Genomic DNA, 14,805 nt, shown 5'->3' with positions numbered 1-14,805 from the left:
TCCTTAAAGGATGCTGCTGTCAATATTCTATACTTTTCTTATTACAATGAATCCCGCAGAAAAGACCACCAACTATCAGTGAAGAAGAATTGTCTGCGTAGCCGAAGCCCGATACAGCTTTGTCATCTGTGCCATTGTGTTCGAGTTACACACAAGAGGGAACAACGTGGCATCACAGCAGTCTGTGTAGTTATCAGAGAATATAACGTATAGGATTCCCAGACATGTATACACATCTTTATAGTTTTCATGACTCTGACCACAACTATCCTCTGTACCTCCACCACATTTCTTTGACTGGATGACACGCTGCCTCTATGAACCGTGCTGGAGGGGCAGGGAAGTAGTCAGGGTGGCTGTGGTTAGGTTTAAGGGTAGGGAAAAGATCATCAATAAAAACAGAGTGTGATTTTAGATATACCACCCCAGTGCCACAAATAATCACAAGAGCACCAAATGTGTCTTAAACTTCTGCTGAAAACTGTCTCAAACAAATGCACTATTTACTAATTGAATAAAGTATACCTACAATTCCCAGCGGAAATTACTGAGCCTCTTCGTAAAAATAAACGTATGTGTTGCTAGCTAAGCCTTACATTGTGGGCATGTGTGTTAATGTCAAGAGCAGGATCCTGTCAACACAAGTCCCGATATAGCTATTATATTAGCTATATTTAGTATAGTCATTTAGTTAGGTCCAGTGGAAATCTCATTCTTATACATTTTTAAATGACACATCTGAGACTGTTCTGAGAGGTAAGGTAATTCCTCCTGCTAGAGTTCTCTCAATCAAAACAATGAAAATAAAACAAGCAGCTCGATGACGTTGCTTGGTACCGTGGGGTCATGGGAGTTGCCGCCCGGATTGTTGCAAAAGCACCACTGCCCATGAAAATCTACCTGATGTGACTCAGGCATAAATGTTCAAGGATGAGGTGATGTTTTATTCACTTCACGTTAATTCACGTTCGTTGGCTTCCTGCTCCATTCTCTGACCTGTCACGTGATGCTTTTTTTCCTGCACGGCCAAATAAACACCCACCTTTACCACAAATGAAATCAAGGAATTCCCTGCGTTTGAAAACTGTTTGAAAACAAAATATATAGGTCAAGACAGTTTTGGACCTTATCATGAAGAAATCTTCTGTATGATATGTTTAACACAGAAAAATCGTCAGTAAGCATTTCACTGGGATGCCTATGGGTCAGTAAAAGAACGTGTTCTCAGTTCAAAGAGTGCAGTGATGACTATTTTGAGCATGGCACTGTCCACGGTGATGGTGCTGAGGTTGTCTTCCCTTTAAAGTGACGTCTTATACATTTTGATTGCTAAGACATGGGTTTGTTAAGTGAATTTTCCAGGATTTTGCCAGTACTTACACAAACACACAACTAACATATCAGACCGATTATTGGTTATGATGGCAGGTTGAATGACAGACAGTGACAGATGGGAACGACTGCTCTGGAAAGCCACTGAGAGGATTTTTTTGCTGATGCGCGGCTGTGTGCGGATACTTGGGTGGCCTTTTATTTCCTGAACTGATTCTTGATGCCTGTGACTGAAACATACACATGGACACACACACGCAAGTGCTCGCACACATGAAGACACACACTCAGCCTGATAGCAGTCTGCTGTCCGTCTTTGAGACTGGCTCTGTGAAAAGGCCATCTGACAAAGCCATTAACAGGGCGGTGTAATACCTGTGTCTGTAGCGAGCAGAGTGACACAAAAAGACATTTATGGGCACTGCCATGACAGGAGAAGCACTGTGACATCTGACTGAGTGACTGACTGACTGGATTGCAAGCTGGCTGACAGATGAAGGCAGGCAGACACACCAGCACCATCGAGGCGGTGATGGAGATGAGAGACGGGACAGGAATCATGTCAGAGAGCAAAGGAGGATTCACACGTTCTACTAGACCGTCTGATAGCTACGCAGGGGACTGTGTGAGCATAATTTCACTCATTGTATTGACACTTTAGCACCAAAGTTTTTGAAATTGATCAAAATGGGCCAAGATTTTAGACAACTAGGGTCAAGACTGAGCACGCGAGTTGTGAGGCTGATGGACGGCTGAGGGTTGTATCTTGAAATTTTCACCAGAAAAATGAGTTTTTATCATCGGTAAGTGTAGCATCTGCTCTAAATCATGGGGAACTGAGAAGTCATTTTTAGGATTTAGCCGGAGAATGAAGACAAAAAAAACAGTGTAAAAGAGAGTTATAGACAATAAGACATAAAAGAAAGTAAGCGCAAAAATGTAAAGTGGGAGACAGAGACAAAGCGTGAGACCAAGAGAAGAAAGAGAAGAATGATGTTGAATTGAGTGTGTGTGTGTGTGTGTTAGAGTGTGTGTGTTAGAGTGTGTGCAGCAAGGGCAGCAGGCAGAGGCAGCTAAGCAGAACCAGCCAGCCCTCACAAACCAATCAGGCCTTCATTAGGCTGGGCGGGAGGGATCGATGGCCAGCCCGCATCAATTAAACAGCACCCGCACCACACTATATATACACACACACACACACACGCACCTACTCTATACATTGCCACCACATACATACACTCTTCACACACACCTATCATGTTGCAGCGACACTAAACACACATGGGTAGCATGCACAGATATACTAGAAATGAGCAGACAATATGCAAAACTCAAGAAAAAACTACATATAAGTGCATGTTTTATTACCGTGATGTGTCCAAACTGAAAAAATAGGATAACTGTGCTCTTCTTCTTACACCGGACCCCACGCTCCCTAATATGACCAATAGCTAAGACATTTACTGCTTTTCAAAGCCATCAAATTAATTTTTCTAGTTTTGTCTTAATGCGCCTACAAGATAAAGGTTATTGGTGTTGATAAGAGCTCTCACCAATCCCGCAACTCGACAAGCAGATCAAATCACAGTCCAAAAAAAAAAAACCCTCAAAATCATTAAAAAAGAATTCCTGCCTTCAAAATAAAGAAAGCAAAAAAACAACAACATGTGTGCACTTCTAAAGGCGTTCTTCAAACGGCAATCACACTGTAAACTGTCCAGTCGCTCTTTTCAACCCCGACATACACTCACAACATCGATAACACCCAATTACACACAAGCTCACACATGGTGGGCCTTGAAAACACACAATTACATGCGCTCCGGACACACTTTTTATTAACACTCAATTACACACGCGCATAAATCACTGACGAGCCGTGCACCCGCGAGAGCGCAACTGGGGACCTCCGTGTGAGGGAAGGATCATTTTCTTTTTGCCACTGCTTTTCAAGAAAGGCCAAAAATTATTTAACAGGTACAGATAGAACAGAGTGTGTTGTAGCCCGTTTCACAGTGAATAGGCAGTGTGTGGCATGAGCGAGTCTGCATCCCTTAATATGTCCTTTTCTATATAGTTCTTGGTTTTCAGAGGCACTGATGTAAAACCAGCAGGAGTCAGTCCCAAACACAATGCCAATTAGTCGGATGTGTTTTCAGTGTCTGAGATCCAACGTTCTGTGTGCTGGAAGATCACGTTCCACAAAAAAAAAAATCCTAACAACAGCGTTACCTCACAGCAAGAAAGTGTTTGGTTTCAATCTCTGGTGGAGTTTATTTTCTCTCCCCATGTTGCATCATGGGATTCCTCTCGGTGCCACAATTTCCTCCAAACGATTCAAAAGGTATTAAGGTCAGGTGAAAAGAGTCTCTAAAGCTGCCCATACAGGCTCTCTATCAATAGCGTGACGCATGCTGACATAGACCAGGGCGATCTAGTGCAACACACAATGTAACAAGAGATGCAAGTCACAATTTTTTCATTGACAAATAATCTGCCATTTACTTGCATGATCAATTGAAAATAATTTAGTCTATAAAATGTAAAAAAAAAAATAATAATAAAAAAAAAAAAGTAAAAAATTCACAATTCCACGGAACCCAAAGTGTCTTTTGTGCAACCATCAGTTCCAAACCACAGATCCTTACATCTACTGGAAACGGCAAACATTTGGTATTTTGGATAAAAAATTAGTGAAAGGTTTTATCAATAACTAAAATAGCTGGCTAATTGTACGTTGTATATGGTACATATGACATGAATGATAGTCTACATATCCACTTCAGCATGCTGTGATACACAGAATACAATCTGATGTGTTGTATATTATAGTGCATGATACTGAATGTGAAGCGCTTTGAGACGCAAACAAACAAACTTTGATCCCTCTGTCTGCAACAGTATCAAAGGTCTGATCTGTAATCCATAGTAAACACAAGTGTAGCAACGCCTCCTATATGTTTAGGTTTGCTTATATCTGCAAGCTTGTGTATGTCTACAAGTGTGTCATCCTGTGAGTGTGTCCTCCTCAAATTCAATGTTACATGTTAACATTCCAGGCCAGCAAAGTTGATTTTGAATCCTACTTTCAATCTCAAATGGATCAAAAGGTCATGAGATACACGGATAAACCACTGACTCTGATTTTACAACATTTTCTGAGAGCCCAGTCAAAGGCCCAGTTCACCTGACTCATACAGACAGTCGTGCCCATCAGAGGAGTACATCAACATCTGTTTTTATACAAACTGTAAAACAACAGGCCCAAAAAAAATGATCTCTTAATGTCTTCACACCGAGTCTGAGCTAATTCTCTCAAGCAACGGTTGGGTTCACCTACGCAGGCAGAAACGTGTTTGCTGCATCCGCCTTTCTTGTTGTTGATCAGTGTTACTGTAATACTTTATAAGTGCACTTTTTTTCTTATGCAGGTGGGCTTGAGCAATTGATGGCTGAAAATACTTGTTTGTTTATCTCTGATGTTTTGCCATGACACTGAGATGTCCGGGCCCAATTTTCCTTTAGTATGATATGTGATGATGTATGTGACATGATTTGTTGTTAATATCTTGTCTTGACGATGATTTGTTTACATTAAAGGTGTGTGTACTGCAGAAATTAAGCACTGTACTTGCAATTGTGAAAAACTGCAGAAAGAAGATCATATGGTCAAACATTGGGCTTTTTAGGCGATGAAACAAAGGTAAAGTTTGTAACTGGGTATTACAGATGTCACCATCTAATATCAATCCAAGGACAGTTTTACAGACAGAAATCATATTCAGTAGGCAGATTTTTCTTTTTCTTTTAAGATCTGAATAGTTTAAGCATGTTCACATAACAATATATCACCATGGAGGAAGTCATCCTCAAAATCATCAACTGATTTCAATTTATTTTACATTTATTATGGTAATCCTATGTTAAGAGCACCACCTTAAACTGTAATAAGAACAACTATCAATCATGAATACTGCGCATCTTTTCTTCCTGCTGAATTTAAAAAACTGACTGAAGATAAAAACAAGCCTGGTTTTTCTAGGATGTTTGTGTTCTCTGTCTGAAACTTTAAACCCACCGGGCAGAGATCAGGTGTGACCGATGGACGGACACAAGTCCCGCCCCCCCCTCTACACACACCGGCTGCGCTGCGGCAGAAAAGCAGCGTGGTGAAAAAAATATTCAAGTCCAAAATAAATGCGTCTGTATTGGGGCGATTACCGGGCCACGCTTCCTGAGCCCCGCGCGTCACCTGCTCGCCGTGGCATTGACACGTCAGTCTCCCGCAGCTAACGCAATGTGACAGTGTTGAGATTATAATATCTGGCCCGTATTACCGGGCATTAACGCCATTACCGCGCCCCGCCCGCTCAGGTGGGCCACTCCGGGACTGAGAGGGGAGAAACGAGAGGGATCAGGAAATTGAGAGACGGTGGTGTGTTAAAAAAAAAAAAAAGGGAGGGAGGAGAACGATGAGGTAGATGAATGAATTTGAGATAAATGGGAGACGCAGTTTAGCTCCAGTGCAAAAACAGGCCTGTACAGGTGTGGAGAGGGGGTATAAACATCTGACAATCAAGAGGGAGAGATGGGGCTGTTTCAGTCTGATTTTATGGCTTTTTTTTTCCAGGAGGATGCGTTCAAGGAGGAACTGCAGCTTACTGTGCTGTGGCATGTAAACCATCCACTGAATGATGATGATGAAAAATCTGCCATCCACATCACCAGAGTAAGTGTGCACCCCTCATGACAAAGGAGCGGCTGCTGTGTGATATAATAACAAAGAGAAGGGGTAAGAGGGGGCAGCCAAATTGGATAAAGCTATCCTAATAATGAACAGCTGAACAGGCACCATCACTTCACATGATTTAATGTTTACACCGCGCCACGCCTGGTTTCATATCGCTTTCCCAGGGTCTCCATTTGTTTCACCCAAAAGAAAACACTTCTATTCCACAGCCTTGTTGTTTTAATTAGGGAAATTAATAAATAAGAATAAATTAATGTGGCCTCCTCGCCTCCTCCTGTACCCCCCAGAAGGGTGGCAGGCACCATCGCCCGCCTCCCTGCTCGCTCGCCTGCATGGGATGTATTTGCGTGCCATAATTAACGCTTAATAAGTAAGTGATTCATTATGATTAGCGTGCGGATTCGCCGTAATGGCCCCTCTCTGTGCTAGCAATCAACCTCACTCTGTTTATCCACACACAAGCCCCCCTGATCCATCTCTGTCTGCGCTCCCCCCAATCTACATCTCCGCCACTGTGCTCCATTCCTCTGGTCCTGATACGGGCCCATTTGTTGGGCTGCTGCTGCTGCTGCTGCTGCTCTCTATCAATCTGAGTGTCATTAGGGAAAGCTGAGGAGGAGGAAGGGGCCTCATTGTCATCAAAACCGGGGGGAAGATGTCATGAGACATGAGGATCGCTCATTTTGGAGAAGGAATTGATATGTTTTGCAAAGTTGGTGCTTCATGTGTCCAAGGATCGCTCGTTATCACTCGTCGCGTGAAGTATGTTGATGGGTGCTTAGAAGAAACCCCAAGAGTGTGGGGATATTAATTCATTATAGTTGTAATTTTTGGGGTAGGGGGATGCTAAAGTACTGTGACTCTTGTAATGTGATAGAATCTCATTTAGTTAAAGTCTCTTGGGGGTGGTTTGTTGATTGTTTTGCATTCACTTATACCCCCATGAGGGAGGTGTTAAATGCTCCAGTGGTGGAGTAATCCAAAAGAGCGACGCTTGTGATGACACCCGAGGCCTTTTTGACAGGAACCACTGATGACGGAGGGAGTGGAGTGAGGGCTTTCTCAGAAAACAAACTAGTTATAAAGATGTGCGTTAATACCACGGTCTCAGTGAAATGATTCTGTGCCAGTGAACAGTTTTAGAATTCAAGCAATGGCAGCCAGTTGACGTATAACGAAAAAAAGTCCCATCTTCACTGAACAAGATTTTGAAAAACTACTTTCTTACATATATGTTTTCTTAATTAAAAAGGTAAATGTTGAGTAAAAGGTGTAATGAGCAACAAAAATGTAGATTAAAAAGATTTTATGTTGACTTAAATCTTTGCCTGTTGGCTCTACTTTTAAGTTGTACATACACAGCTCACTCCTCTTCAGAACAAGACATAGGAGGCCGTTGGGTGCATTTTTCGGGGGGACAGCAAGAGCAGGGCCATATGCCATATGTACACTGAAATCATCCCCCCTTTACATTGTGGCTGTGAGGAGTTCTCTGGCGCGACCCCAGTGCAAAGACAAGGATGCGCTTTCACAACTTGCTGTCCGACCATATCTGAAGCAAAGTGTTAAGTCCTGTTCGAAAGTGCCGCACTTTAAGGCTATTGGTGAATTTTCAGTTTGGAAAGTTACAGAAATTGGCAGACACCTTGCCCCCAATTCAGATGTCAGAAAGTTGTTGATGAGATCGAGAACAAAAAGAAATCCATCATCCAAAGTTTAGCTGAAGCCAACGCGGGGCTGCAGCAATCTGAGTCGCTCATATCATGTGGCTATCTCCTAAATGTAGTCTGTTTTCATGTGTGTCCACAGACAGCGTTTCCTTGCTGGGCTTCAGTGGATGAACACTGTTGATTTCTTCCCTTTTACACTGGAGGTGCACTAAGATGGTACTGCTTCACAGAACAGACAGGAGAGACCGACAAATCTTTTGAAGTAGATATTGGCATGCAAGTATTGTTTTAGGGCAGACTCAGAAAAATGTGAAACTAGTCAAGACAAAAACATTTTATTCATTTAGCTCGAAATCACAAATTTGACTCAAAGGCCTTCAGAATCTCTATGTCAGCCTCAATCCTTAGATCCTCGATTCAGGAGACTGGAGACAGGAGACAACCCTAACCCTAACCCTTCTAACAAAAAAAACAGCATCACTTTCAACAAATACCCAACAATGATAATGGTTTATGTTAAAGCGGCAAAGACAGCACTGTAAGAATTATATCTCTCTAGTCTGAGGAAAACAGCGTGAGATTGTTACCGATCACAAAAAGATTGGCCTTTGATGTGAGATCCTACTATTCGTTTCTGATTTCCTGCCAGCTGGGGTGTTTCATCTGATGTGTTACTGCATGAGGGCAATTACAAAAGATGTATTATGCTGTTAAATTTGGAGGAGTTGTTAGGATTTGTATACAACCAGTCCTTTATTATTCAGATCTCACACCGCTTTGTAGACACATACATGCAGGCAAACATCCAGGAATGTGTATACACCTGAAGATCAACTCAATGAGCTTTCTCAACAACAACTCTGCCTGACAGCAGCTTGCTTGAGCCATTTTGCACCATGTGAGAGAGGTTTGCACTTTCTCTCAGCCCCCCTACCCCCCATACCTCCTAGAATGTTCATTGCCCAGAAAATAATTTCTCTAGTCATTTCAGCGCCTTTGTGAGCGGCAATCAATTTCTCTTCTCTTCATGATGGTCCCGCGTGTGGGCACAGAAGTTTGACCTTCTCTAAAAGATCTATCAATTTATCCGTCCATCCTGCAACCTATCCATTAATGTTTTCATCTTCCCCTGTTGTCTTTTTTTTTCTTCTCTCCGGCTGCTGACTGTTGGGTGGTAAAGTGGCTTTAAGCTTATGTGCTCTTCAAGACCTAGTGGGTGTCTGTTTGTGCAATTATACCTCAGCCCAAGAGCTGGACCAAAATCAGCCAGTGGAGAAAATGATGGTGATTTGGACTGAGGAGAATATGCACTTGAGACAAAGGGAAGGGAAGCCCATTTTAAGCATGGTGACGACTGTGAATTCTAGGAGGGGATGGGGTCGGGCTAAGGCTAAATGACATATCACATTACCAGCTAGGGGTCAACCAATTTCTCCCAATCTACTACCAGTATTTCTGTGCTAACAGCTCTGTTAAAAGCAAATCTATTGTTTATCGGTCTGTCATTAAATCCCCCTTCTTTTTCTGCACCTATATTCGCTTCTCCTGGGGCAGGGGGCATTCATTTTTGGTAGTGACTGAAAATGTCTGTACTGGTATTTGGATTTAGGTGTTGACAGGCACTAAAAACATTTTGTTATACAATTTTAACTCCTACAGAGTAACATGCAATGAACTAGCTCAAGGGCCAACATGGTCAGCTGTTATTTAGGTTATTTGGTTTATTGTGACTCTGAATGTTACTCTATGCTGTAACTGGTATTGAGGTAACATACAGAGTGCTGAGATTAGTCACGGTACTCATTGCTGTGAGTTCTGATATTTTGATAATTATTCATCACCATTACTGGACCAATAAAAGAGTGGCTGCTAATACGACATGGGTATCAAGGACCAATATTAAATTGGTACTTGTTTTGGTCAGTACTGAAGTATTGATTCGGTCCTGGACAAACTGTGGTCCTATCGGTATTCATATGATGTTAATTCATTTGAACATACTGCCATTTTCAAACTAGGCATTTACATTTGCCGTTAAGTAACTAGTGTGTTTACATTATATATTCTGTTGAAATCTGTTATTCATTGCTAAACGAGGTAAAAAAAAAAAGAATAAAGACCGAGGTCAAAACAGTACAATATCACAGGGCTGTTATCAAGTTTATTGGAAAAGATTTCCAGTCTTTCACTACAGTGGTGGGGAGCTGTTTTACGTTATTAGGAGTTTACAGCCTACACAAAATAACAGCCTACTAATGCTGATCATTGTTTTCCAAGAGGTTGATTTCTCATGCATTAGCTTTATATGTTGGAAGATACAGTATGTAGGGAGGCAGCAAGTAATAACAAACACAATTAGTGTAAAAGTATTATAACAATAGTTGATGAAAATGTAGACATTGCAGAGTAATATAGACAACAGATGTATCGAGAATCATTCTACATTCAAATCACTGACAGGTGAATTGTAATCAAATTGAATCATGAGGCCAATGAAGATTCACACCTCTACTCATTATAGGGATATCTCCTCCTTACAACAAATGTCTACATTTGTTTTCTCTGGCTGAGAACATACTACTGCTAAGAAATACTGACAAATTTATCAGTAGATGTATGTCATCTATGAGCACATAATGATGTAGTCTAAAAGGCTGCACCTTGCTTTCTGTGTCAGTCCCTCTGGGAGAGAGCTGACAACATAAGGAGGTTCCAGGCTCTGTGAGAGGGGTCATGACCCCAGGAAGTAAAACCAGGTTAGGAAATAGTGACAACTGCCTCCTCTCTTCCTGTCTGGAACATAAAGCCAGACAGATAAATGCTTGAGATGTGCATTAAAGAAGTTTGTTTTAGGCAGAGTCCGTGTTAGGTTCAAAAGAGACAAAACTGCGTTAATTGTTAAAGTGTTCCTCTCTTTATAATGCCGACATAATCCCTTTAAACTGGTGCTGTTTAATCTTTGCTTTTTGTCTCTGCTGGACTGTCAGCTAAGAGAACTTTGGCTCTGCAGAGCTTCTCTCTATGGGCCTATTCTGCTGTATCCTCTACATCTCACTGATCCCTTTCTCTTTTCCTCTCTCCCCTCCGCTAACCCTTTTCTCCTCTCGTCCCCTCCACATACCCACAGCCCTTCCATTCTCATCTCTCTCCCTCACGTGTTTTCTCTTTCCCTCATTCACACTCCTCTCTCTGTCCCTTCCAATCTCTCTCCTGCTCTCGCTCCCCCTCTCTCTAGCTCGCAGGACAGTATTATATATTCCAGTCTCATGCTTTGCATGATTTGGGCAATAGATGAAGCCATATCCCTCTCTCCTCTTCGGGCTCTCCCCTCCCTCTCTCTCTCGCCTTGTTGTTTAATGTTTCAATTTGGAGGAAGCAAACATTCAATCAGACAGATTAACTGTTTAATGCATGTCATCAGTCAAACTGTCTACGAGAGGGGGGCCCCTCGGCCTGGCGCTGCCTCTCCCCCCCAACTGCCGCTACGTCCTTCTCACTCCCCTGCTCTCCACGCGCACACTGTCTACTCTCATATAGACAGGCCCATCCAGGCTCGAGCCGAGTCGCAGCGGCGTCTGTGTGCACATACACACACACACACACACACGCACACAAGTGGAAAACCACATATATTTACTCTTGCACACACACAAACACAGATTTATACTTAAATTGTGCATGTGTGGACACACAGTTATATGCGGGATCATATACTCAAGAAAGCCATATGCATGAAAAACCTCATTCTGAAAGCCATATAAATATAGTTTGAACAAAGAAGAGAATGCACTGGGACACCTGCTACCAAAACAGAAAATTTGTGCCTGTTTCTAAGGTCCACGGATTACACGAGACATTCCACGTAATTCCAATGGCACATATACTGATGTGCTAAAGGACACATCCTCTGATTCACTTACAACGGTTGTGAAACTGCTCTACACAATTAAGTCATGCTCTCTTAACAGACAACACACATGCTCACACATACATTGTCTTTCTCACACACACCCACACACACACAGACATACACACACACACTCGCGCACACACACACACACACACACACACACACACACACACACACACATCCCACAGGCCAGTGGATAGGGAAATCAAAGTGACACGGAGGTAGAGCAAGGGGGAGTGAGAGATTAGAGGAAATGAAAAGAGTAAAGAGGAAAGAGGGAAAGAGGGAATGGGAGGCTGAGCGTGCTGCAGATGGAGTAGACTGTAAAATAGGGAGTGACGCTCACACTGAGTTTATACATGATACTGTATGAATTCTCAATGAGGATGTACAGAATGACATTTATGATAACAGCCCGGAACATGATGGGGTTATCAAGTCAACATGTCTACACATCTACACGTCTATGGTAACACTTTCTATGAAAGCCCATATCTGTAATGCTTTTTAACACATTATAAACATACTTACAATGCATTATGATGCACCTATAGCTGTATAATCATACTCAAAAGAGGTTATGAATATGTGTAGTGATTTACAGCAATAATCATGAGTCAATATGATGCCAGTGACTTTAATGCATTAAAAACATTCTCAGATATACATTTTACTGTGCCCATGATGATCATAGTGTATTGAAATTATCATAGCTGTAATACATTTTACAATACATTATGATCACCATCACATTATAATGTGATTTTAAGTTACTTTAAGTGGCAATTGGGTGCTTTAAGTAATGAAATCCATGTGTTACAGGCAGATGTAATACAAAACAGGCTGGTAATAAGTGACTATATGTAGCCATTGTTTGCTTTAAGTAAAAGAAAAGAAAAGATTAAATTAATGCAGGAACAGCACAAAAAAATATATGCTCTGACGACTACTCTGTTTACCTTTTGATTAATACATTATAAATTGTTACTATCATTATTATTATTATTACAGACATATACCAGCCATAACTGCTCATTCTGCCTTTACCGCTGTAATGATTTCAACTTGTCTTTTCATTTGTTTTTAAAACATGCTGCCAAAAGGATGCATTTGAAAGCTGGCTGACAAACACTGGCCAGTTTACAATTATGCTGATTGATGCATATTTCCTTAAACAAACGAAATAAAAAGATTCAATATACTGTATACATTTTAGAAAATGTATATGCATTAAGTCAATGCTTTACATTCACCAGTGATGTAGACTGAGAGTTGGGTGAAAGTTAAAGTTAAAGCTACATCCTTGAAAACCCTAAAAAATTTAAAACACTTTGTCTCAACCTTTCTTTTCCCTCAAAGTTCACTCGAGTAAAAGAAGAGCTAGACATAGGATCGTTAAAAATAAAGAATTGTATGTGATGGCTGCAGATATCTGGACCATATAATAGTAGTGTTAACACTGTTCATGAGCTCATACGCTGTAAAGCTTCACATGCCAAAAACCAAGAGGGCTCTACTAAAGTGTAACAACCTTATAGGGCTGCTGACCAGCCGCTTCACACACTGCCTCCCTCCATCATTTTCTTCCCCATCCCTCTTTGTTTTACTCTCCCTCTCATTCATTTTTATTTTATCTCCCGGTGCTGTGGAGCATCTCGTGTATCTCCCTCTCTCCCCCACTCTCTGACCACAGCGCAGAGGGTGGCCAAACCTGGTAAGTATTGACAGGGAGCTCCAGTGACACGGAGAGAGCCAGTCAATGCCCAGACACCCGGGGCAGGGGTCAATGACAAAAGGTAGGCCGCCTGGAAAGAGGGAGCTCGGGAGGGGAGGGAGAGAGGCGAAGAAAGAGCAGGGGGAGGCAGTTGATAGATGGCGCGGCACAAGAGATATGCGGCGAGATAGTATAACTTTGAGGCAAGATAAATACAAGGTGAAAGAAAGAGAAGCACGGAGGAACAAAGACAGATGAAGACGAGAGTATAAATGATGAAACAGGGGTTTATATATTTCAAAAAATAGAATACCTAATGATGGTTTGGCACTCAGCTAATGGTAAGGTAGAAGAAATCAGAGCCATGGATCAAACTAATGGTGAAAAACTGTTATAGGGACAGTTCACCCAAAATTTAAAACATACATATTTAACTGTAATGCTAATCATCCATTTAGATTTAGATGTTTTGATGCGAGCTGCAGAGTTTTTGAGATATCGGCCATAGAGATGTCTGCCTTCTCTTGAATATAATGAAACAAGGTGGCACTCCATTTGTGGTGCTCAAAGTGACAAAAAAAAAATACATATGAAAAACTCAACAGCAATGTCCCCTTTCTGGAAATTATGACTTGGATACTCAATATAATCCAAATACCTTGATGTGAGGAGTTCATGTAGGAATTATTTTCTTTTTTTAAACTGAACAACACTCAAATGAGACAAACTGTATCACTGTACAATACTAATGACATCCTCTGTGGTTGAGCTGTAACGTCAGGTAGTTTAATCTATTAGTAGATGCATGCTTCCCCTCTGGGTGGTGATAGGGTTTGCAGGTACGAAATATAAATAGTTCCTATGAATTATCTTGAGTCATAATTTCTGGAAATAACCATTGTTGTTGAGTTTTTTTAAATATTAAGTATATTTTGGGTGCTTTGATCACCACAAGCTGGTTGCCATCTAATTTAATTATTTTCTACAGGAGGCAGACATCTGTACAGCGGATATCTCTAAATCTAGATGGATGAATAGATATACAGGTAAGGTGATTTGGGGGTGAACTGTGCCTTTAAAACAAAGTAATAGTAGACAATCAGTTAAATTCTAAAAAAGTGCGACTGGAAACTGGAGAAGGCAACGTGGATGTTCAAGAGTGAGATTGACATGAACGTTCCTCTGAGACTGCGGACGGGACAAGTGAGATAGGACGCTAGACTAGGATTAACAGACCTGCACCAGCGCATGCACACACACACACACACACACACACACACACACACACACACACACACACACACACACAGACAGGCACACAGCGCGTTTGTGTATTGACACAGAGAGAGAGTGTCAGTATGTATTGAACGGCGGGCGGTAAGTGAACCCTCCTCTCCCGCCCATCCCCTCCTTCATCCCTCCTTCTCTC

General features: G+C 41.7%; 1 protein-coding gene across 9 annotated transcripts in view; it reads right to left on the bottom strand.

Annotated features, from left to right (window-relative positions):
- erfl1 (Ets2 repressor factor like 1) overlaps positions 1–14,805 on the bottom strand; it is a 101,679-nt gene that overhangs the window by 63,791 nt on the left and 23,083 nt on the right. For 3 of the 9 annotated variants that reach the window (XR_005070745.1, XR_005070743.1, XR_005070744.1), the window contains one exon: positions 9,958–11,327. The exons of the other annotated variants lie outside the window; for them this stretch is intronic. The gene's annotated coding sequence lies outside the window, so the exon portion shown is untranslated. Of the gene's footprint in view, positions 1–9,957; positions 11,328–14,805 lie in introns of those variants that run through there. 9 annotated transcript variants of the gene reach the window in all.

This window comes from Acanthopagrus latus, chromosome 17 (genome assembly GCF_904848185.1).
Source record: "Acanthopagrus latus isolate v.2019 chromosome 17, fAcaLat1.1, whole genome shotgun sequence".
Classification (NCBI taxonomy): domain Eukaryota; kingdom Metazoa; phylum Chordata; class Actinopteri; order Spariformes; family Sparidae; genus Acanthopagrus; species Acanthopagrus latus.
This window is presented reverse-complemented; position numbering and strand designations above follow the sequence as displayed.